Source organism: Lissotriton vulgaris, chromosome 11, assembly GCF_964263255.1.
Source record: "Lissotriton vulgaris chromosome 11, aLisVul1.2, whole genome shotgun sequence".
NCBI lineage: Eukaryota > Metazoa > Chordata > Amphibia > Caudata > Salamandridae > Lissotriton > Lissotriton vulgaris.
This window is the reverse complement of record NC_141699.1, coordinates 606,136,445-606,162,429: the sequence shown is the minus strand read 5'-3', so window position 1 is coordinate 606,162,429 and position 25,985 is coordinate 606,136,445. Positions and strand designations below refer to the sequence as shown.

General features: G+C 50.3%; 1 protein-coding gene across 1 annotated transcript in view; it reads left to right on the top strand.

The window, feature by feature from the left end:
* Nucleotides 1-25,985, top strand: part of XRN1 (5'-3' exoribonuclease 1) — a 1,308,150-nt gene that overhangs the window by 878,115 nt on the left and 404,050 nt on the right. The window lies entirely within an intron of this gene.

Genomic DNA, 25,985 nt, shown 5'->3' with positions numbered 1-25,985 from the left:
CTTTCCTGTAGATTCCACAGCTTGAATCGTATTAGGTGCTAGACTAATCAGGAATGCTTTAATATCTCCTACTCCAGTAGGTGGCGCCATGAGCTTTCACTGCTAATCTGTACCGCTCCAGGAGTGGCGACACAGAGCAGCATATATGGTCCACCTTTTTTTCCAGTTAATTCATTTTCCCCACTCTTCAACTCCGATCTGGTTCTTCAATTTCGGTTTGATTTTGAACAAATTCTACATTTAATTTTGGCAGTGTAGTTAGGATGTTGCCGTTGGAGGCTATAATGTCACAAGCAGATTGTGGTCACGGAAGTGCACAATGTCACTCTGGTATCTTGAGCCTAAACAGCACTCCAACTCTTCTGGCAGTCACTCCCTTTTATATTGACAGATTTCCAACTAAAAGCAAAAGAGCACCATCAACAAGACTGCCGGACTTTGCAGATTGTGGAAAAGGTTCCTCTGTTGGAGTCCACAGCGTTGGACTCAGACTTTATTCTCCTCATTCAAGCCCACTGCAATCCTTGAAAAGACATACCCACATTTCTTAGGCCATCTTCAAATCCTAAGGAGGCTGCAGCCTTCAAAGAGACTGTGTTGCAATATTTTTCAGTGTCACTATGCCTCCCTATTATACATCTTTAGGCCCCAAGGAGATTTATGGGTCCCTAATCCCTCTTCCATAGGTGGGTCCTTCCGACTCACCCTTCTGAAAGTCTGAACCCTACACTATTGGCACTGTGCTGTAACTCAACTCCCTTGATGAAGGCCTTCCTGGTTGCCAACCCACAGGTGCTGCCAGTGACTCTATTGATGTTGGTGCCGTATCCACTCGTGCTGGTTGCAGAGTTGGAACTGTCCTCTGTGAGATTTTGCCCAAAACCATGTTGCACATCAAGAGAAGCGCAACCCTGGTTCAATGGCGAACCCCTGACTGCTCTGCTGCCATGTGGTCAAAGGCTTGCTAGGAATTAAGCCATATTGAAATCTCACGTATGCGATTCAGATGCCTCTTAGTTTCTCACTTGATGATGATGAAGATGATGATAATGAAGTATATCATTTGTTTCCTCACAGGTATACTGACCTTCACTTAGACTTGAAAAATGCCTGTGGACTTTCCCCAAGTCAGCCATTGAGTCTTTACACGAAGGAGAGTCCTTCTTTGACGATGGTAATTTACATGGCTGCAAACTTGTTGAAACTTCCTCTACTATCGGAAGAAATTAAAGACAATTTATATATGGACATTCTTCAGACTGGGCCCACCATATCTGAATCTCTTTTACCTTTTAATGAGGCGCTAGTAGATAATATAGCATCTTGGCCAAAGCCATTTTTGGCCCCAGCTGTAACCTCCCCAATGAAAAGCACTATAGACAAGGGCATGGCGACCCCATGTTTCTGAGGAAGCAAACGTCACCTGAAAGGATAGTGGTGCAGGTGCCCACTTGCAAGGTTAGCCTGAACTAATTTCCTCCTACCCCTCTGGACAGGTAGTTGAACCTGATTGATGGCATGGACATTTTTATTGGGCTTTTTGTTACAGCATGTTCGAGGCATATGAGCTGCAGATCGTACACTTAGCATTAGATCGCCGCCTGGTGTTGGGCTCGGATGATTGCAGGTTGTTGTCTTCTTGGAGAAGTCTTTGTAGTCACGATATAGGTGACTCCTCCCTTGGACAATACTGCTCATGGGCATCGGCTCCATCCTTAGATTGTTTTTTTCCGCCACTGGGTTCAGATGAAAGCTTCTCCGCTCCGGCTAGAAACACTTTTCCAGCAACTTCGAAGCGAAAAAACTTCCACAAACTTCCAAAAACTACCTTCGACATCGAAGACAAGGCTTTCGACGACATAACTTCCATTCCAGTCATCGAAGTGGGCCGTTAGGCCTATCGACGCCGTGCGGCCTACACCACATGGAAAGAACTCCGTTCAAGAAATGCCCGAAATGCCAGGCAAAATTCCTGCATAGCGATCATCACGAGGTTTGCAACCTCTGTCTATCGCCGGACCACAACGAGTCGACCTGCACAGCTTGTGCGTCCTTCCGATCTAAAAAGACCATCCGGGATCGGAGGGCTCGTCGACACGAAATGAGGAGATCAGCCCCAGCGCCGGACAATATCTTCGAGGACAAGGTTCCACTCGTTCCAGAAGAAGATGACTCGCCGGATCTCCAGATCATATCAGAGGCAGAGGACTCGGACGACTCGATTCCATCACGTCAACCCGTGAGTACCTCTGCCCCTGCACCTCATACACTGCCCAAGCCAAAGACGAAGGTCAGCACTCCGCCCAAAGGGCCTAGTCGAGACCAAGCGCTCCCTCTTAAAGCCCAGACTTCGAGCTCGGCTCCGAGGAAGACAACTACGCCTTCAGGTGCTTCGGCACCGAGCAAACCACATGTGCCGATCCCACCACTTCCAACGGCACCGAGGCCAAAGGACTCTTGGGCACCGAAACCGAAAGACTCTTCTGCACCGAAACCGAAAGACTCTTCGGCACCGAAACCGAAAGACTCTTCGGCACCGAAACCGAAAGACTCTTCGGCACCGAAACCGAAAGAAGCTTCAGCTCCAAAGCCGTCGCTTCTAAAGATAAAGATGGAAAGTCAGCTTCTACTCCGAAGACTGTCATTCCGGTGACAACACCTGCAAGGCCGGATCCCGAGGTCCCGAAGCCCTCGGACACGCCTGTCAAACCGAAAGTACCACCTTCGGCTCCAAGAACTTGGCCACAGGACACTGTAACACCTCCCAAGGCAAAACGACAAAAACATCCTCTGTCTGAACCGAAAAAATCGACGCCAAAGAAGGTTGTAGAGGAGGAGGAGGAAGAATTGTTTAGACCAGACCATAAACAGAAGAAAATCTACATAAATCCAAAGACTGGACATGTGGGTGCTATACCTCTTAAAAAGAGACAAGCAGAAATGCCACCTACACCTGTGGTTCCTGCCAAAAAGGACTGTGCAACTTCCCCTATGCACCCTGTATCTCCTTCCTCTCCTACCCCTCCTTACATTTCACCTCATCTCTCCTGTAGCCTCTCCTGCATCCTCATATTCACAACAAACTGATGAGGAGTATGACTTAGGTGGTGGGGAGGATCCGAATACAGACCCAAATACATATCCTTTAGATGAGGATGTCTATACCTTTCCACCTCATAATGTGCCCGATATCCCGGATCCGCAGTTATACCCATCAAAGCCCTCTCCTCCAGAGGACAGCATTGGCTTTAATCACCTCTTATACAGGGCTGCTATCTACCACAATGTTACAATGCACTCTGATGACATTGAGGAGGATTTTCTGTTGGATACTTTTGAGCCATCACACAGATCCACTCACATTCTTCCCATGAGAAAAGGAGCCATTAAGCACGCTCCAAGATCCTGTGCGTGCTAGGGTATTGAATCCAAGGATAGAAAAGAAATATAGGCCTGCACCCTCTGACCCAACCTATGTTAAGGGACATAATCCATTAGACTCTTTAGTAGTGTCCAATGCAAGAAAAAGGGTGAATTCACAGACTTCTGGGGAAACGCCCCCACCTGACAAGGAATCCAAAGTTATTGATGCGTCAGGTAAAAGGATTGCTGCACAAGCTACAAATATATGGCGCATTGCCAATACACAAGCCCTTCTCTCACGTTATGACAGGGCTCATTAGGACCAATTAGAAACACTAATGCAGCACCTCCCAGATCAGTATAAGGATCAGGTGACTGAGCTTATTCAAGAAGGCAAATTAATATTCAATGCCTCAATAAAATGTGCAATAGATGTTGCAGATACAGCTGCTAGAGCTTTAAATACTAGTGTGATACTCAGGAGACATGCATGGCTGCGCATTTCCGGGTTCAAACAAGAGGTGCAAACCACAATTGTGAACCAGCCCTTTAACCAGAACCAGTTATTCGGTCCAGAAGTAGACACTACACTGGAGAAAATGAAAAAAGACACGGACACAGCAAAGTCAATGGGAGCCCTACAGTCCACACAAACTATAGGTTCCTTTCGTCGCTCCTTTTATAGAGGAGGCTCCAAGCAGACTGGAGCAGACACAGCAACATCTTTTATAACACAAACACAAACCTTTAATAAGCGATATTTTAGAGGAGGATATAGGGGCAATAATAACAAGGGAAGAGGACTCGGTAACAACAGCAATCGCTCCTCCTCCACAACTAAACAGTGACTTCCCTCTGCTCCCCCAACAGCATTCCACTCCTGTGGGGGGCAGATTAACACAGTTCCTGCCTGCCTGGATCTCCATAACAACGGACAGGTGGGTGAGACAGATTATCCAACTTGGCTACTGCCTAGAACTTAGAGCAACCCCCCCAAACATACCACCCAGGCAGCGTCCTATGTCTACAGATCACCTGACTCTGCTTCAACAGTTAGTCCTAGCACTTCTACAAAAAGATGCTATTCAACTAGTTCCATTGGGGGGACGGGGGTTTACTTGCTGTATTTTCTAATTCCCAAAAAGGACGGCACACAGAGAAGAATTCTCGACCTCAGGCCCCTCAACCATTACATACAATCAGATCATTTTCATATGATCACTCTGTAACAAGTGCTCCCACTGCTGCAACAAGGCGATTTCCTTTCAACACTAGACTTAAAGGACGCCTACTTTCACATCCCAATACATCCTGCTTACAGGAAGTACCTACAGTTTGTAAGACAAGGACAGCAGTATCAGTTCAAAGTCCTTCCATTTGGTGTCACAACAGCTCAAAGAGTGTTCACGAAGTGCTTAGCAGTAGTAGCAGCACATCTCAGAAGACAACAAATACACGTCTTCCCTTACCTGGACGATTGGCTCATAAAAGCCAAATCATTCCACCAATGTGTACAACACACTCAGCTGACAATTCAACTGTTGCACGACTTGGGGTTTACGATCAACTGCACAGTCGGCCCTAGAGCCTTCGCACCTGCATCAGTATCTAGGAGCTCCCATAAACACATCTAGAGCTCTAGCGTATCCCAGTCCAGCCAGGATACAGAGCATTCAAGCCCTAGTCTCAACTTTTCAACACCAGGAGTCTCTCCAAGCAAGAGTGTCATGAGCTTAATAGGCATGACGGCATCTTGCATCTTCATAGTGCCACATGCAAGACTGCCCATGCATCCATTACAAGAGTGTCTAGCACAACAGTGGAATCCAGCTCAAGGTCAACTCACAGACCTGGTGTTGGTAGACAGCTGTATGCATCGCTCTCTGCAGTGGTGGAACACCAAAAACTTGACAAGAGGACGGCCATTCCTCGAGCCTGTTCCACAAATAGTGCTCACAACAGACGCATCCCTCACAGGATGGGGAGCCCATCTCTTACACCACACAACTCAAGGTCGATGGAACAACCAACAAAAGCTGTTGCATATCAACCATCTAGAGTTGCTAGCAATATTCTTAGCACTCAAAACCTTTCAGCTTCAGGTACAGAACAAAGCTGTCTTAATCTGGACGGACAATATGACAGCAATTTACTATATACAAAAACAGGGGGGACACACTCTCTGCAACTGTCCCAGCTCGCACAGAACATTTGGAGATGGGCCGTTCCTCAAGACATATATCTGTTAGCGGAACACCTTCCAGGAGTTCACAATCAGATAGCGGATCTGTTAAGTCTTCAGTCGCAACAGATTCACGAATGGGAACTGCATCCACAAGTTCTTCAACCATTCTTCCAACAGTGGGGGCACCCACACATAGACCTGTTTGCCACCCACGAAAATGCAAAATGGCCAGCCTTCACCGCCAGGTTCCCACACCCAAGGTCAGAGGGGAATGCAATATAGATGAACTGGTCAGGCAGATTTGCGTACGCTTTTCCGCCTCTCCCCCTCATTCCACTAGTGGTGCGCAAGCTCAAACAACAGTCTCTCAAGCTCATTCTAGTAGCTCCCACATGGGCACGCCAGCCGTGGTTCACCATGCTATTAGATCTCTCCCTGGTTCCACATCAAAAGTTACAGCTCACACCCTCGATGTTAACACAGAACCATGGAGAAATCAGACACCCAGACCCGAACCAACTGAATTTGGCGATCTGGCTCCTGAAGTCTTATAGTTTGGTTATCTTAACCTACCACCAGACTGCATGAATATCATTAAAGAGGCGAGAAGACCCACTACTAGAGCGTGTTTTGCCGCCAAATGGAAAAGATTTGCAATATATTGCAAACATAATCACATTGATCCACTGGATGCTTCCATCCAAAATATCATTTGTTACCTGTTACATCTACAAAGGTGTAATTTGGCATACTCTTCCATACGCCTACATCTTACAGCAATTGCAGCCTATTTACAAAACAGACAACACTTGTCTCTTTTTAGGGTACCTGCAATCAAAGCATTTATGGAAGGATTAAAAAGAATAATCCCTCCCAGGCTGCCACCTTCTCCTGTATGGAACCTAAATTGGGTCCTTATGAGACTCATGGGACCCCCTTTTGAGCCTCTGCATAAATGTGAACTGCAATTTTTCACATGGAAAACTGCTTTCCTAGTTGCCATCACCTCTCTCAGAAGAGTAAGTGAAATACAATCGTTCACTATACAAGAACCATTTTTTCAAATGCATACTAATAAAGTGGTTCTCAGGTCTAATCCAAAATTTCCTCCAAAGGTTATCACACCTTTTCATTTAAACCAATCAATAGAGTTACCTGTGTTTTTCCAAAACCCAGACTCTGTAGCAGAAAGGGCCTTACACACGTTAGATGTTAAGAGCTCTGCTATACTACATAGATAGAACTAAATCCTTTAGAAAGACAAAACAATTGTTTGTATCTGTCTCTCCTTTACACAAAGGCAACCCTATCTCTAAGGGCGGGATTGCCAGGTGGATTGTTAAGTACCTACAGATATGCTATCAAAAAGCTAAACACACACTAACAGTTCCCACTAGAGCACACTCCACTCGCAAGCTAGGAGCCTCTATGGCTTTCTTAGGAAATATACCATTAGAGGACATATGCAAGGCAGCAACATGATCTACACCACACACCTTCACTAAACACTATTGTGTTGATGTGCAAGCCAAGCAGCAAGCTGCAGTAGGCCAGGCTATCCTTAGAACATTATTTCAGACTACTGCAATGGATACAGGCGACCACCGCTAGGGGAGACACTGCTGTACAATCGATGCTAAGTGTACGATCTGCAGCTCATATGCCTCGATTGGAAAATGCTACTTACCAGTATGCATCTGTTCTTGGCATGTAGAGCTGCAGATCCGTACATGCCCTCCGGACCTGTATCCATTCCAGTTCTTATCTTACTTAGATGCACATGCATGGACATCCTTTTTTTCTTACTGTATCTTTATTAACTCCATCATTTCCCATCATGGCGAAAAACAATCTAAGATTGGAGCCGATGCCCATGCGCAGTATTGTCCAAGGGAGGAGTCACCTATATCGTGACTACAAAGACTTCTCCAAGAAGACAACAACCTGCAATCATCCAAGCCCAACACCAGGTGGCGATCTAATGCTAAGTGTACGAATCTGCAGCTCTACATGCCAAGAACAGATGCATACTGGTAAGTAGCATTTTCCTTCCTAAAGGCGTCTTTCCTGCTGCCATTGTCTTTGGGATATGGCTCAAGGAGTCCTGTCTGCATTGTTGAAGGATCTTCTCTCCTCCTTTGCTCAAACTGTACTGACCGGACAGAATGTGACCGACAGATCTTTTGTGCTTGCCTGAACTTCACAGATTCTTTTGCCTGGTCTGTGGGGACCAGTGTTATCATCCACAGACATTGCCGGATGTGCTTTAAGGGTGTTTTTTCCATACTTTCAGGGCTGTTTGATAAATGTCTTTTGATGGTGCACAGCTTTTTGTTGACAAGGCTAATTCTTCTACTGATATCAAGACCAGTAGTTGGCATGCTTTCTGGAGCTGACTTCCCCCATGGCCAATTTCACTAGCAGTATCGCAGGTTTCTCCAGGGGCTTCGCTTTCCATCAGCATTAACCATCAGAGTGAATACAGCTGCCTACATAAAACCTTTGGGCCTTCGGAGGCAGATGGAGGTGAGGGGACAACAGCAGAAGAAGCCTTCTCCCTCCTTTTCATCCAGTACCGCAAAAAAGCCCATTTGATTGTCCTTGAAGGAAACGAGCACCCAGTGTGAGGCAAAATAAGTAATTTACGGTCTCACTTGCATTCATTTACCTCTTATCAGCGAGTTGTACATATTGTTTAATTTGATTATGCCATACCGTTTCAAATTTCTCCTCTCCTACATTTCTTGGTATTTAACCTGGTTTCCATGGATCATGTGCAAATTCTCTCCAGAGTGGTGTTAATGTTTGACAAGGGCGCAATTGAGTTAGTTCCCAGACTGATAACTCAGGTGTTACTCCTGTTACTCCCTGGGCCCGTGAAAGATGGAGGCCTGTGGTGGAACTAGAACTCTGAGTTTTTAATTAATTCCTCCAAAAGTGATGGCCCTTGCTCTAGACTCGCTGTCCTTGGACCTAGAGGGCTGGTTTGTGTACCTGGGACTACAGAACACAATTTTATACTTGTGTTTTGTGATGGGTTCTACTCACTTTCAATTTTCTGTCCTTTTGGCCTTACATCAACCCCTTGGGTCTTTACGAAGGTCATGTTCATATGTTGCAGCCCATTTTCACAGCTTATGATCAAGAATATATGTCTTCTTGTCCCTTGATTGGCTGTTGAAGGTGGGCTCTACTTCTAGTTTCGGACCAGCTTCAAAGTACAATGCTGCTATTGTTGAACCTGGGGTTCTCCATCGACAACCCGCACAGAGCCTGCCACTTCTTTGGAGCCATGGAGACAGTCACTTGAAGGCCTCTCAGCCCCTGCAGTGTGTCCAGATGATTCAGGTTATAATCCTGTTTTTCTTGGTGAGAGTTCTTCTTAGGTGGATCATATATCCTGCTCTGTGTCGTCTGTTAACCTTCTGTATTCTCATAGTGCCCTTAGCTCAGTCACGCCTGTGGCTCTTAATTGGACTTATGCCTGCAATGGCTCCAGCATTGGGGGTGCCTTTCAAACCGGTTTCGCATTTATGAAGAGGGATTACAGAACTTGCAATCTAACGCAAATCATATGTACTACAGGTTATTGTCCTCTTCTCTGTTAGATGGCACAATTATAAGTGATGCATTCTTCATCAGCCGAGGAGGTCGTATAGGTGATGTAGCAGCCCAGGGTCTCTAGTTCCCATCACAGCAGTATTTCCACAGAAATCTCTTGGGACTGCGCTCTTTATGCCTGGATCTGAAAGTGTTCCTGTCATTTTGAAGCAGCAAGGCAATTCAGGTGCTGACCAACAAAACAACCTATACTGGAAAAGGCATTGTTGCTTGGGCTTGCAATTAGCGCTGGGTAGTACTCCACGTAGTCTCATCTAGTGGGCTCCCTCAACATCAGGGAGAATATGTTCAGCAAGTTTCAACTTGCCGACCACAAGTAGCATCTACACCCAGCTCTAGTTCAGGGGATTTTTGCTCAGGGGGCTTTAGTGTCCCACCTTATGCACCCTTCATTTTTCTCTTTGAGACACATTCTGCCTTTGGTCGAAAATAAACATCTGAAAGAAACATGTACTGATAAATTCCTTACCTTAGAATTACCCCCAGGATTCAGACTGGATCCGTAAAGTTTTCGTCAGCAGTACCCTTGCGCGTCGGAAGGTGTCGTCGTGTGGCTCTGCGTCAGTCGTTGGTGTCGTAGTCGCCGAGATGACATTGCGGCAGCTACTTAGACGCCGCCCTCGCACGCTGCTGTCAGTTCTTTCTTTTTCCGTGCCACCAGGCGCAGATCCGGAGAGAGCGGTACCCCCAGCCAATTTTTGACTGAGCTTTTTCGAGGCTTTTTGTCTCCATTCTTTTGAGTCGATCGACTTCTGGTGTCTTAGGGATGCCTGGATTCAAGAACTGCAGGGACTGTCACTGCATGATGTAGGTGAAGGACCCGCACCGTGTGTGTCTCTACTTCCTGGGGCGTGCCCACGACCCCAAGTCATGTCCGATTGCCCTGCCATGGCGCCGAAGACTTTGCGAGAACGGGCCCGAAATTTGCTGGAAGCTCAGCAGTTAGCTCTGTGCCGCTCAAGGTCCCAGTCCAGTGGGAGGTCGAGGGACCAGTTGTGGAGTTGTCATCATCCTTCGTCTGGATTTAAGTCCTCGTACTTGGGGTCAGGTAAGTCAAAGCATTCCAAGAAGAAGTCGAAGAAGCGTTGTCACTCTCCGATTTCACCTCACTCGTCGCGGCTGAGGGTGCGGGTGATGCCACCCCGCAGTTCCGGCGGACCCTGCAACGTCGCTGCCGGCCTACCCACCCTTTCAGGGTCCATCGGCGACGCCTGCCCAGGTGCAAGAATTTCTTGCTTCTTACTCTTTGGGCCATCCGGTGCGCCTTGGGCCACTCTGGCTCCCCTGGGGGTCCTGCCCTTCCATCGGCGCCGTCGTCCGCATCTGAAAGAGACACATTAGTGATAGATTCCTTACCTTAGAATATCCCCAGGCGTCAGACTGGATCCGGAAATTTTTGCGTAGCAGTACCCTTGCGCGTCTGTAGGCGTAGTCTGCGGCTCCGCGTCCGTCGTGGGCGCCATGATGACGTCGTCGGAGTACTTAGACGCCGCCTCCGCGTGCTGACGTCAGTTCTTCTTTTTTCCGCGCCAGCAGCGCAGATCCGGAAAAAGTGGTACCTTAGTCACTTTTTGACTAACTCTTTTTTGATCTTTTGATCATTCCTTTTTCGAGTCTTCGACTCCGATCGGTGCCTAGGGATGCCTGGTTTCAAGCCCTGTGAAGATTGCGACCGGCTGATGTCGGTCACGGATCCTCACCGTCGGTGTCTCCACTGTCTCGGCGTCGACCACGACGACAAGACCTGCCTCGACTGCCGGGCCCTTACTTCGAAAGCTAGGCGGGAGTGGTCCCGTAAGCGACTCGAACTCCGACAGTCGGCCCCGCGCCGAGAGAGGGCCTGGTCTGGACGGAGGTCGAGGGACCGGTCGCGGGAGCGGAGCCGTCATAGCTCCGGGAGTCGACATCACTCCTCTGGGTCGAAGTTGTCAGGTAAGAGACGTCATTGCTCTTCTGACGCTCGCGCGACGCGGCCGGGGGTTCAGGTGGCACCGCCCACGCGGCTCCGTCGGAGTCGCAGGCGTCTCGTCCAGCTTCATACCCTCCGGTCCCTGGGCCTAACGCGACGCCAGGGGAGACCGAGCGGTTCCTCATGGCCATGAGGTCCCTCTCTCCCCCGACGGGTTCCGCTGCGCCTTCGGACCCAGCGGTCCCGTCTGGGGGTCCTAGCGGGTCAGGGGCTTCGGCCCGGGTCATCACCGGTGGACTTAACGACCTCCCCGGCGCGACCCCGCAGGTGTCACCCCCGGCGCCGTCTTCGGGCGGCACCGTCCCGACGCCTCCCTCGACCCGGTTACGGCGCCGATTGAGACGCCGTTTGGTGAGTTCACTTACCATGAACCGGCCCCAAACTTTACTGACCCTGAGTACCAGGTGATGAGTGATGAGGAGGATTGGGAGGGGTCTGAGGACCCTCTGACACGTGAGTGCCAGTCTTATCAGGACTGGGCTGTTGACCTTGGGGAAGCCAGTGGTGTAGACACTTCGCCTGACACTGGCTTTGTCTCCCCTCCTAGCGTGGCTACGGAGGAGGGGGCAACCTATAGTGTGGTGTTGACGAGGGCAGCCTTGAGCTCCCCGTCGCGGCCGTGAGGACTAACCTCCTCACCGAGGTCCTTAAGCCGCAGTCATGCTCAGCCGAGCCTCTGCTGCCGTTTAACGAGGCCTTAACTGACGTTCTTTTGGGCACTTGGTCCAATCCCGCTACGGGTTCGCCCGTAGATAGGAACGTGGCCAGACGCCACCGCCCGGCCCCGGGTGACCCATGTTTCCTGTCCACCCACCCCACCCCTGAGAGCCTGGTCATCCAGGCCTCCAATTCCCAGACCGCATTCCCGTTGGCTCCGCCGGACAGGGAATCCAAGAGGTACGAGAAGTATGGCAAAAAGATCTTCTCCCCCCTTAGTCTGGGACTGCGGTCTTCCAACACCGCATGCCTCTTGGGCCACTACACCCACTCTCTGTGGGATACGGTCGCGGAAGTGCTGCCAAAGTGTCCGTTGGAGGTACGGGCCAAACTCGGCCAGGCCCTTGTGGAAGGTCGAGATGCAGCCATATATTCGATCCGGTGTGGACTAGATACCACCGACTCACTGGGCAGAGCGATGGCAACGACGGTGGCGGTCAGACGCCACGCCTGGTTGAGGTCCGCCAATTTCTCGGCCGATGTCCAGAACACACTGATGGACATGCCGTTCGATGGCCGTCGCCTTTTTGGCGACAAGGCAGATCATGCGCTTGAGCGTTTTAAGGACTCCAGGGCCACGGCCAAGTCCTTGGGCCTCTCTGCCCCACGCCAGCAATCGGCTGCCTTTCACTCCTTTCGTGGCCACGGAAGGGGTGTACCCACACGTGCTGCCAGCCACGCTCCGCAGGGTAATACCCAACGCGGTGGTGGCCGTGGAAACCGCCGTGGCGGCGGTAGAGGACAACGGCGAGGTCAGTCCACACCTTCCCCCGCTGCATCCGCCTCAAAACCCTCCTAGTCCGTGCTTTCAGGCCCATGTAACGCCAGTGGGTGGCAGGGTTCGCCATCACCTCTTCCACTGCGCACTGTCACGTCGGACAGGTGGGTGCTACAGATCGTCCGAAGGAGCTACTCCCTCCCCTTCGAGGCGACTCCTCCAGCCATGCCACCGCAGAACCACCGTGTATCGGGGGATCATTTGCGACATCTGCAGGAGGAAGTTACGGCCCTCTTGGCCAAGGGGGCCATCGAGCACGTTCCTGGGCCAGAAGTAGGGTGTGGTTGCTACTCCCACTACTTTCTGGTACCCAAGAAGGGCAAAGGGGGCCTACGCCCTATCTTGGACCTACGGAACGTCAACGGCTTCCTCCGGAAGGAGAAGTTCAAGATGCTGACACTGGCTCAGGTTTTGGCTGCCCTGGACCCAGGAGACTGGATGGTAGCGTTGGACTTGCAGGACGCTTACTTCCACATTCCCGTCCTGCCGGCCCACCGGCGCTACCTGCGTTTAACGGTTGGCCACGAGCACTTTCAGTACACCGTGCTCCCCTTCGGCCTTACCAGCGCCCCACGGGTGTTCACAAAGGTGATGGCGGTGGTCGCAGCTCATCTGCGCAGGTTAGGGTTCTCAGTCTTCCCCTACCTCGACGACTGGTTGTTGGAGGGCTCGCCCCAGACAGTCGTCAGCCACCTCCAGACTACGGCGGATCTCCTGCACCAGCTAAGGTTCTCCATCAATGTGCCGAAGTCACACCTGTGCCCCTCTCAGAAGCTCCTCTTCATTGGAGCGGTTCTAGACTCGGCGCAGTTTCGGGTTTATCCGCCCGAACAGCGGGTCCGGGATATTCAGGCTCTCATCCCACTCTTCCAGCCTTTATCCCGGATCTCGGTCAGGTTGACGCTGCGGCTTCTGGGGCTGATGGCCTCCTGCATCCTACTGGTGCATCACACCAGGTGGCAGATGCGGGCTCTGCAGTGGGACCTGAAGTTTCAGTGGGCTCAGCATCAGGGCAACCTGTCCGACCACATCCTGATCTCGGAGGGCACTGCGAGACGGCTGCAGTGGTGGCTCACGGACCGCGATTGGGTCAGCGGCAGATCCCTCTCCCTTCCCCAACCGGAGCACGTAGTTGTGACGGACGCGTCCCTCCAGGGCTGGGGAGGCCAAATGGGAGAGGCGGAGATCAGAGGCCTCTGGTCTCCGGCGGAGTCCCGGCTTCATATCAACCTTTTGGAGCTGCGGGCGATTCGTCTAGCACTGAAGGCATTCCTCCCCTCTGTCCGAGGGAGTGTAGTGCAGGTGTTCACGGACAACATCACTGCCATGTGGTACTGCAACAAACAGGGCGGGGTGGGGTCGTGGACCCTTTGCCAGGAGGCTCTGCGCCTCTGGCAATGGCTGGAACATCAGGGCGTGACCCTGGTGGTTCAACACCTGGCAGGTTCTCTGAACGCCAGGGCGGACGAACTCAGCCGCCGGTGCATTAAGGATCACGAATGGCGTCTGAACTCGGACATGGCGCAAGGTCTCTTTCTGCAGTGGGGAGAGCCTTGGTTAGATCTATTCGCCACCGAAAAGAACGCGCAATGTCATCAGTTCTGCGCGTTGGAATTTCCAAGGCGGCACTCGCTCGGAGACGCTTTTCGTCGCGAGTGGAGTTGTGGTCTGTTGTACGCCTTTCCGCCTATACCACTTCTGCCCAGAGTGCTGAAGAAGATCAAGCATGACCGGCCCAAGTCATCCTTGTGGCTCCGGACTGGGCACGAAGGTACTGGTATCCAGAGCTACTCAGTATGTCAGTCGATCCCCCGGTTCGTCTGCCTCTTCAGGAGGACCTTCTGTCGCAGCAGCAGGGGACTGTCCTCCACCCGAACCTGTCCAGTCTCCACCTCCATGCTTGGAGATTGAGCGGCGACAGTTGAGGCCATTTGACTTGCCTCCTGAAGTCTGTAACATCATTCTGGCAGCCAGGCGTCCCTCCACAAAGTCGGTATACGCCTGCAGGTGGAACAGATTTGTGGCATGGTGCACAGCAAAGGCTGTGGATCCTCTCTCTGACCCTCTTTCTGAGGTTCTTCTCTTCCTTCTCTTTTTCCCAGCAGGGCTCCGCTCTGGGCTCTATCAAGGGCTATCTTTCTGCCCTTTCAGCCTTAAGACTGCCCGATCAACCATCTTTGTTCAAGTCCCCTATTGTAAATCGATTCCTGAAGGGCATCACTCACACATTTCCACCTGTTCCGTTTGTGATGCCTCAGTGGGACTTGAACCTTGTACTTACATTTCTGATGTGCGCTCCCTTTGAGCCACTTCACAACTGTCCTCTCCGCCTTCTTACACTGAAGACTGCTTTCCTGGTTGCCATCACCTCTGCCAGGAGAGTGAGTGAGCTCCAGGCCCTCTCTTGTACTCCTCCTTTCCTTTCTGTCCATCCGGACAAGGTTGTGTTGCCTACTAAGCCATCTTTCCTGCCCAAGGTTGTCACAGCCTTCCACATTGGGCAGTCCATCACTTTGCCAACCTTCTTTCCGCCACCGCACCCCTCTAAAGAGGAAGAGCGGCTCCACCGTCTGGACCCAAAACGTGCGCTCTCATTCTACTTGGATCGCACACGCCAGTTCCGGGTGGATGACCAACTCTTTGTTGGCTACGTGGGCGCTAAGAAGGGGAAGGCAATACATAAGAGGACCATCTCCCGATGGATCATCTTGTGTATCCAGGCATGCTACTCCTTGGCTAGAAAGGAGCCCCCTGTTGGCTTGCGGGCTCACTCCACCCGAGCCACGGCGACAACAACTGCCCTGGGCCGGGGAGTGCCCTTGCAGGACATTTGCCAGGCAGCTATGTGGGCTTCGCCGCACACGTTTGCAAGACACTATTGCCTGGACAGTCAAGTCCGGAGGGATGGCTTCTTTTGCCGTTCCGTCCTCCAGGACTTTCTGGTGTGATTATTGGTTCGCAGACCCACCACCGGGGTTGGTATTGCTGGGGTAACTATTCTAAGGTAAGGAATCTATCACTAATGTGTCTCTTTCAGATGCACAAGTAAGTAAGTAAGTAAGAGACATTAGTTAGTGATAGATTCCTTACCGACCCACCCATCCTCCCCGTTCTGCGAACCGATATCTAGGGTTAAGGTCATCCCCTTCAGGGCCCTAGTTTCAATGGCACCAGTATTGGTTTTTAACACGGCTCAGCGCTTCTGGTGTGGAAAAGCTGTGGCTAAGAACTGACGTCAGCACGCGGAGGCGGCGTCTAAGTACTCCGACGACGTCATCACGGCGCCGACGACTGACGCGGAGCCGCAGACGACGCCTTCCGACGCGCAAGGGTACTGCTACGCAAAAATTTCTGGATCCAGTCTGACGCCTGGGGATATTCTAAGGTAAGGAATCTATCACTAACTAATGTCTCTTACAGATATATCGTTACACAAGTAGTAACTTGTGCTTCGGCCCCGGTGCCGCAGGACCCTCCTGGATCCAGGCCTGGATTCCGGTCGATGCCGGTTGACCTTATAACACCTCCACCGATGTCGACCCCCCCCTCCGGCACCACCTTGACGTAGTCAGGTGCTAACAACGATGTCCACGGTTTCAGCCCCGAAGCGGACACGCGCCGGATCGACGTCGCTCCACGCAGATCCCAATGCCGATGGGGTTATTCTATCCCCTTGTCTGTCCTCCTTATTTTCAGCCTGTTTTAAGACTTTGGAGGAAGGGGAGGACAGGGAGGGGTCTGAGGACCCTCTCGCACAGCAGTGGGAGTATGACCCGGACTGGGCAGAGGAATTGGGGGATGCCAGTGGTCTTGACACCTCTCCTGACCTTGGCATGCTGTCTCCTCCTACTGTGGCTACGGGGAAGGTGCAAGTTACGCAGTGGTGATGCGTAGGGTGGTGGAGGCCCTCAACCTCTAACTCCCTACAGTGGGTTTCGGGACTTACCTCCTGAAAGAAGCGCTTCAACCGGCGGCGTCTTTTCGGAGCCTTTGCTGCCCTTTAATGACGCACTTTCTAACGTTCTTTTGGGCACTTGGTCCATTCCCAACACAGGCGCTCCTGTGAAAAGAAACGTGGCCCGACCCTGTCCCGTCTCCGGGCGACCCACTCTTTCTCTCCCAACACCCCACCCTTGTGAGCTTGGTTGTCCAAGCCTCTGCTTCCCAAAGTGCATTCCCTTCCGCACCTCCGGAAAGGGAATCCAAGAAGCTGGAGCAGCTTGGCAAGAAGCTGTTTTCATCTGCCAGTTTAGGGCTGCGGTCGGTGAACACTGCATGCCTCTTGGGCAGTTATTCCCACTCTGTGTGGGACACGGTTGCGCAGGTGCTGCCTGCCTGTCCAGTGGAGGCCCGGACAGTGCTATCCCAAGCTGCGGCAGCAGGGAGAGATGCAGCCAAGTTAACCATTCGTTGTGGGCTTGATACCGCTGACTCGCTGGGCAGGGCGATTCCCACGATGGTGGCGCTTTAACCCCATGCCTGGCTGAGGACAACTTCAAACGCCAGTGGGCTGCAGGATTCGCCATCATCACCCCACTGGCGCAACATCACCTCGGACAGGTGGGTGCTGCACTTAGTCCAAATGGGCTACTCCCTCCCCTTCGAGACTAGCCCTCTAGCCATGCCACCTCAGTACCACCGCATGTCGGGGGACCATCTTGGGCTTCTTCAACAGGAAGCCACGGCCCTCTTAGCCAAGGGGGCCATCGAGCTCGTTCCTGGGCCAGAAGTAGGTTGTGGTTGTTGTTCCCACTACTATCTGGTTCCCAAGAAGGACAAGGGCCTTCGTCCTATCTTGGACCTCAGGTCTTGTTTGTCCTCGACCCTGGAGACTGGATGGTAGCGTTGGACTTGCAGGACGCATATTTCCACATCCCTGTCCTGCCGGCCCACCGGTGTTACCTTCGGTTCACGGTAGGCCACAAGCTCTTTGTTTACTGTGCTCCCCTTCAACCTTACCAGCACCCCTCGGGTGTTCATGAAAGTGATGACGGTGGTCGCAGCTCATCTGCGCAGATCAGTGGTTCCAGTGTTCCCCTATCTCGACGACTGGTTGTTGAAGGCAGGCTCGCCCCGCAGTCGTCTCCCACCTCCAGACTACGGCCGACCTCCTGCATTTGCTGGGGTTCTCTATAAACGCGCCGAAGTCGCACCTGATTCCCTCTCAGAAGCTCCTCTTCATTGGTGCGGTTCTGGACTCGGTGCAGTTTCAGGTTTTTCCTCCCGAGCAGCAAGTCCGGAATATTCAGACTATGATTCCGATCTTTCAGCCTCTATACCGGGTTTCTGTCAAAATGACCCTCCGGCTCCAGGGCCTGATGGCCTCCTGCATGTGGATCATGCCAGATGGCATATCCAGGCTCTGCAGTGGACTTGAAGTTCCAGTGGGCACAGCATCAGGGCAACCTGTCTGATCATGTTCAGATCTCGGAGGGCACTGCTCGACAATTGCAGTGGTGGCTCACGAATCGCAATTGGGTCAATGGCAGATCCCTCTCCCTTCCACAACCGGAACTCACAGTTGTGACGGATGCGTCCCTTCTGGGATGGGGTGGCCACATGGGAGAGGCTGAGATCAAAGGCCTCTGGTCTCTGGTGGAGTCTGGGCTTCACATCAACCTTCTGGAGCTTCGAGCGATCCGGCTTGCACTGAAGGCATTCCTTCCCTCTGTCCCGGGAAGAGTAGTGCAGGTGTTCACGGACAACACCACCGCCATGTGGTACTGCAACAAACAGGTTGAGGTGGGGTCGTGGACCCTATGTCAGAAGGCTCTGCGCCTCTGGACTTGGCTGGAAAACCAGGGCATTTCCCTGGTGGTTCAACACCTGGCAGATTCACTGAACGCCAGGGCAGACAAACTCAGCCGCAGGTGCATGATGGATCACGATTGGCATGTGAACTCGGGCGTGGCGCAAGGTCTCTTTCTGCAGTGGGGAGAGCCTTGGTTAGATTCATTCGCCACCGAAGAGAGTGCACAATGTTTTCAGCCTCAGTGGGACTTGAACCTGGTTCTGACATATCTAATGTGTGCTCCCTTTGAGCCACTTCACAACTGTTCTCTTCGTCTTCTCACTTTAAAGACTACTTTCCTGGTGGCCATCACCTTTGCCAGAAGAGTGAGTGAGCTCCAGGCTCTTGTTTCTAAACCTCCTTTTCTCTCTGTCCATCTGGACAAGGTGGTTCTTAGGACTCGTCCATCTTTTCTGTCAAAGGCTGTCACATTGGGCATACCATCACTTTGTCCACCTTCTTTCTGCCTTTGCATCCCTCAAAAGAGGCTCCATCGTCTGTACCCAAAAAGTGCGCTCTCATTCTACCTGAACCGCACACAACAGTTCCGGGTGGATGCCCAGCTCATTGTTGGCTATGTGGGCACCAAGAAAGGTCGGACAGTGCACAAGCGGACCATCTCTCGTTAGGTCGTTCTGTGCATTAAGGCTTGTTATTCTTTGGCTAAAAAAGAGCCTCCAGTGGGGCTAGGCGTCCATTCTACCAGGGCGACGGCAGCCACTAGTGCTTTGGGATGTTGAGTTCCCTTGCATGACATCTGTCAGGCAGCAACATGGGCCTCACTGCACCCGTTTACCAAGCACTACTGTCTGGACAGCCAAGTCCACGGAGACGGCTTCTTTGGCAGCTCTGTTCTCCAGGACTTTCTGGTGTGATCTTGGGTCGCACACCCACCAACGGGGTTGATATTGCTGGGGTATCTATTCTAAGGTAAGGAATCTATCACTACACGTTTCTTTCAGAAGCACAAGTTACTTACCTTCGGGAACAATATATATGTAAGAAACATTAGTAGTGATAGATTCCTTACTTCCCCAACCATCCTTCCTGTTCTGCGAACTGATTTCTAGGGTTAAGGTCATCCTTTTCAGTGCCCTAGTTTCAAGGCACCAGTGGTCAGTTTGTTGCATGGCTCTGCGTTCCTGGCGCAGAAAGTCGTGTACAGAACAGACGTCCGTGCGCGTGGGCACGTCTAAGTATCTCCAGAGACGTCATCCCGGGCTACGACGACGCCAACGACTCACTCGAATCCGCACGACAACGCCTACTGATACGTAGGGGTACTGCTGACGAAAACTTTCCGGATCAAGTCTGACGCCTTGGTGTAATTCTTAGGTAATGAATCGCTCACTACTAATGTTTCTTACAGCTATATCGTTACCGAAGGTACGTAACTTGTGTTTAGAAGGGCCAATGTGGTGATGCAATAATGTATGCTGAATGTTGGTGCAATGAGGGAGTCTGGTCGTTTTATTTTGCTAAATTGCTCAATTTTAGATTCAATAAACACACACTCCAGCATATGCTTTCTTTTTGCTTAAGTGGTCCTTTAAGAGTTTTCAAAAAGACCCAAAACCTAGATCAGCAGATGAATGTTGAAATACCTCCTAGGTCACATGATTATGTAGATAGCACAGATATGCACCATCTTATATTTTTGTGAGCTTGATTTTGATCTCATGTGATTAACGCAAGGCAACTGGCTCCTCAGTCAGTGTTGACCATGCTGGCTTAGTGATGTTTCACTCTCCACTACTGCTAACCTCCAACTGAATCTTAAGCAGGTCCAGTAAACTCAATGAGTTCTAGACAACAGGTGGTATATACACTGCCCCTTCCCCCTCCTACAAATGGCTGACATGTATAATTTCTTACTAGGGAACCAAACAAATCAGCTGCGACCAAACCTGGAGAACTACCAGTCTGCCCGCTTCAACACACTCTGAAGTAGCCAAAGAGCTGTGTGCTAATGAAAAACAGAAATCTTAAAAAAATTGATAACTCCACGTTCGAGGCATATGAGCTGCAGATTACACACTGTGCATAGATCGCCACCTAGTATTGGGCCCGGATGTTTGCAGTTTGTTTTTGTCCTGAAAAGTTCTTTGGAAGTCACAAGATAGGTGACTCCTCCTTTGGACCACATTGCGCATGGGCATCGGCTCCATCCTCAGATTGTTTTTTTCCGCCATCGGGCTCGGATATGTTTTCTGCGCTCTGGTTTGGAACCAAATTTTCTTTGGCGCGCAATCCTCAACCAGTTCAACGGTATCGTTTCGATCATGCTCCACATCGACTCGATTCTTCACCACTTCGAAGTCTTAAACTCCGGTCGTCGACGAAGGCCTTCGGGCCTACCTAGGCCTTACTCTCTGGCTCATGGAAAGGATGCCATTCAAGAAGTGACCTCAATGTGGGTCGAAGTTTCCCCACACCGATCTACATGAGGTGTGCAACCTTTGCCTCTCACCGGAGCACGAGGCCAAAGACTGTCCCGCTTGTGCCTCTTTTGGCTCCAAGAAGACGATTCGGGACCGACGTGCTCGAAGAACAATGGCTCGCTTGTCAGCTTCGATCCCCGACAACATCTTTGAAGAGGGCGTCGACGTGCCAGAACACCAGCACTCCAAAGAAAGTTCCAGCTTCTCTTAAGCCGAAGACTCAGACGTCGAGGACATCACTCCAGCTCAACTGGTCGTAAGTAAGACCGTCGACCCCAACCCTTCCTCGACACCCTCATAAAAGGCTTTGGTCACACCCTCCCCTTCGGGCCCGGGTGCATACCGAGAGACTGCTTCCCACGCCCGCCTTCAGGCCCGGCACAGAAGCCTACTAAGCCTTCAGGCGGCTCGTGCTCGAGTCAGCCTATTCCCGGTGCCGATCCTATACCGACACCGAAGAAGAAGCCATCTTCCTCAACCACGCCGACCGCTGCTCCGACACCTAAGCACACGGCGCCGACGACTGGCAGCGGCTCATCGATGCCGAAACCGCACTCGGAGCCGAGTAAAAAAACGCCCAAAGGCCCCGATTCACACGCTTCGGAGCCGAAGAAACACCCGGAACCGAAAAAACATGTTCCGGTAAAAGACATTTCAAAAGGTCACACTTCTAAACCAAAAGACCCTAGACAAGCTACCGACTCGGTGCTGAAAAAAACTCTGGTACCGAAAACTTAGACGCCGAAGGATCTGCCCTGTACAGAAGAACTTTTTACACCAGATCCTAATAAAAAAACTCTTGTAAAGGATCCTAAGACTAGCCAGCTAGCTCTTAGCTCCAAGAAGAGACCACTAGAGGCGCCAGCACCTCCTCCTCTTCCTCCAAAGAAGAGAGACATTGCAACCTCTCCATTAAGGGTCCCTTCTCCACCACCTCCCCATACTGTTCTTTCTCCTCCACCACATCATTCACCTACACCATCCACTAATCCAGATGATGATGTGGATACAGACTCTGATGACACAGGTGGGGGTGCACATGACCCAGCAGGAACCAATAGTCCCCCTCAGTCACCTAATCCATGGGATGATTACAACACCCCTGATGTGCCCTACTTCCCACAAGACGATGTATATCCTTCCAGACCTTCCCCACCAGAGGACACTATAGGTTTTAACCTACTAGTCCAGAGAGCTGCCCAGTACCATGGGGTTGACTAACACACCGATACTGTGGAGGAAGATTTCCTATTAGACACTTTTGATAACGCACAAAGGTCTACTGCCATTTTGCCAATGCTTAAAGGGGTCATCAAGCACGCAACAGAGGTTTTTAAAGATCCTGTCAGGGCTCGGTCCTCAACCCTCGCACTGAGAAAAAATATAAAGCTGCCCCTACAGACCCATTTTACATTAGAGGTCCAGCACCACTAGATTCTTTAGTAGTGTCTAATGAACGTAAACGTGCTAATTCACAAACATCAGGTGGAGCCTCACCACCAGATAAAGAATCTAAGCTCCTTGACGCCTCCGGTAAACGAACAGCATAACTGGCAGCTAACATTTGGCGCATTGCCACAACCCAATCGTTGTTGGCAAGATATGACCGGGCACATTATGATGAACCGGAGTCCATAATGCAGCATCTACCAGAAAAATATAAAAATAGGGCCAATGGACTCCTACAAGAAGGTAAAAATATTACTAATACTTCCATTAGTTGTGCCCTAGATGCTGCAGATACTGCCTAAAGGGCAATCAATACCAGTACCCTTTTGCGGAGACATGCCTCGCTACGTATTTCAGGTTTTAAACCTGAGGTACAAAATTCCATCCTCAATCAACCAATTGATGAGACACATTTATTTGGCCCTAATGTCGATGTGTCTTTAGAGAAAATGAAAAAAGACACCGACACAGCAAACTCTATGGGAGCCTTGCAGCAGCAAGCTCCCATACGTTTTTTTCGTCACTCATCATATAGAGGCAACACAAGAGGCTACTCCTCCGAAAGCCCCTCCACTTCCTACAAAACCCCTAGCCAATCCACATACACTAAGGGCTACCAGAGAGGGGGTTACAGGGGTAACAACAACAAAGGCAGAGGCAAAACCAACAACTCTCGCTCTGCCTCCACCCCTACCCAATGACTTTCCTCCCCTTCCCCCCCCAACATTCCACTCCTGTGGGGGGAAGACTGCAACAATTCCTTCCTGCCTGGACCAACATCACATCAGACAGGTGGGTGCGACAAATTCAGTCAGGTTACTGTCTAGAACTAACATCTACCCCCCCAAACATGCCACCCAAACAGCGTCCAATGTCACAAGAACATCTATCACTGTTAAAGCAAGAAGGAATATCTCTGCTAGAAAAAAGTGCAATAGTCAGTCAAACAAAACTTTATTGGGCTTGTTACAACCATAAAAGTATGATTTACCTCTTATCCTAATAGGAGAACAAGACAGAAAACAGCGGTATCAAAAATATATTCCACCTCAAAATACATATAGTTTAACTTAAAGTTTTAAATTCGGAGTATTATAACATTCTAAGTTATTAAAATCACTTAATTCATACATATACAGATTCTTCCACCTTTATGTAGTATTAAGGAGGAGCCTTTCTAGTAGTTACTCTGTGCTCTTGAGGAACACCTTGACTTTATTCGTATATTTCCCCAGAGCACAAGCTATATCTAAATTCCCCATTTCGACCAGAAGGTTAACGGCTTGCCTCCTATTCATAATCTTAAATTTTTTAAAAATCAGACATAAAAACTCCTTTCGTATATCTAAAAACTTCATACAATCCAGTAAAATGTGTAAAATATCGCAGGTTGTACCTAATGTACAAGTCCATTTACCATTACTTCCTATCATAAGGTTTCGGACCCCGTTATTCATATAGCATGGGTTTATCCCAATTCGCATTTTTAAAACTTCCCGCCTTAGACTGTAACTTGGTAGCCGGTCCACATAGGGGAAATTTTGATCGATCTCCTAGGCCAATGTCATGTGGGCTACCAAGGTTTTATCTAAAAGGTACTCCCGATCATAAATACGGGACATATCGGACACTTGAAGCCTTAATTCTTTCTTACCTATTTTTGAGTTGTCTTGAGGGGAACATACCTTCAGATAGAGTACCACATATGCGTTGCTTACTGATGCTCTAAGCGGTACAAAAGGGGGTGGTGATGGACGGAGCATCTGAATCAATCAAACACTCACACCCAGTCAAGAGATCTGGGTTTAATCCATCACCGTTCTTTAGCCCACTCTGCCACCCCAGTTCAGACATGGCTATATGCAAATCAGTCTGACCCTGTGCCTCATGGGAACAGTCCAGCCCGAACTGCCAAGCCATGTCTTCCCTGGACCGGAAACAAGCTTCCGAGGACCGTTTTTTGCCATTCCAGCCGTCTTCAGCCCGGCTTGCTTGAATCCAGTGGCAAAGTGAGCAAGGGACTCACGTCTGAGCATACCCTGCCACACTTATGGCGTCCAAAAGCGGTACAAAAGGGGGTGGTGATGGACGGAGCATCTGAATCAATCAAACACTCACACCCAGTCAAAAGATCTGTGTTTAATCCATCACCGTTCTTTAGCCCACTCTGCCACCCCAGTTCAGACATGGCTATATGCAAATCAGTCTGACCCTGTGCCTCATGGGAACAGTCCAGCCCGAACTGCCAAGCCATGTCTTCCCTGGACCGGAAACAAGCTTCCGAGGACCGGTTTCTGGCATTCCAGCCGTCTTCAGCCCGGCTTGCTTGAATCCAGTGGCAAAGTGAGCAAGGGACTCACTTCTGAGCATACCCTGCCACACTTATGGCGGCCAAAAGCGGTACAAAAGGGGGTGGTGATGGACGGGGCATCTGAATCAATCAAACACTCACACCCAGTCAAAAGATCTGGGTTTAATCCATCACCGTTCTTTAGCCCACTCTGCCACCCCAGTTCAGACATGGCTATATGCAAATCAGTCTGACCCTGTGCCTCATGGGAACAGTCCAGCCCGAAAAACAGGGAGAACAGTAGGGGGGCGAGAACACACCCCTGCCTTAAACCATTTCCAATTGGGATTCTCTCAGTCAATCCTCCCTCCTCATCCAATATTATCTGTGCCCAATTTTCTGTATGCAGTGATTGGATTAGCACTAGCAGGTCCCCCTGTATTCCATACCCTATCAAAGTTGACCACAGCTGCACCCTGTCCACCAGGTCGAAAGCTGCACGGAAGTCCACGAAGCAGCAGAATAAGTTACCCCTCTGATCGATGGACTTCCGTGCAATGGACCAAAGAGCAAAACAGTGGTCAACCGTTGAGTGGCCTTCTTTGAACCCCCCCTATTCTGGGGCTACTATCTGTTTGTCATCCACCCACTCCTTTAGTAAACCTAGAATTATTTTGGAGAAAACCTTTTCACCTATATCAAGGAGGTTTATTAGGCGATAGTTCTTAGGGCAGTTTACATCGCCTTTTTTATGTATTGGCCTAACAATGGCCCCTTTCCAACTATCAGGGAAAAGGCCAGTGTTAAAAATCCCTTGAAACATATTAGAGAAAAACTGCACCCACCATTCTATGTTCGTTTTTATAATGACTGCTGGTAGGTTATCTGGGCCCGCAGCCCGTGTTAGATTTAACCTGGTTATTATACCTCTAATTTGGTCTGGGGAAAAGTGTACTTTTATTTCTTCCCTTATTCCAGGCCAGACATTGGCTATTGTTCCCTCCCTCCTTGGCAATTTGCCATCGATTTCCTCTAGGTAGGTCACCCACTTGTCCTCTGGCATAGAGTACTGCAGGGTCCCTAGAACTTTCCCAGTGCATTCCTGTATTAACTTCCAAAATCCTTTCACATTTTTTTCTTCGATTACCTCGAGTAGGTTCCCCCAACATTTGTCCTTAAAGATCCTTTTTTTGACTCTAATCAATGCCTTATATTTTATCATTAATTTCCTAAGTTCTAATGCCGCTTCATCACTATAGTTACCTCTAAGGCATCTTTCCTGTTTCCTAATACCGGCCTTTACTTTCCGGCATTCATCATCAAACCAATGTTTGATATTATTAGGGCAGTGTTCTTCAATCTATGGGGTGGCTCCCCCCCT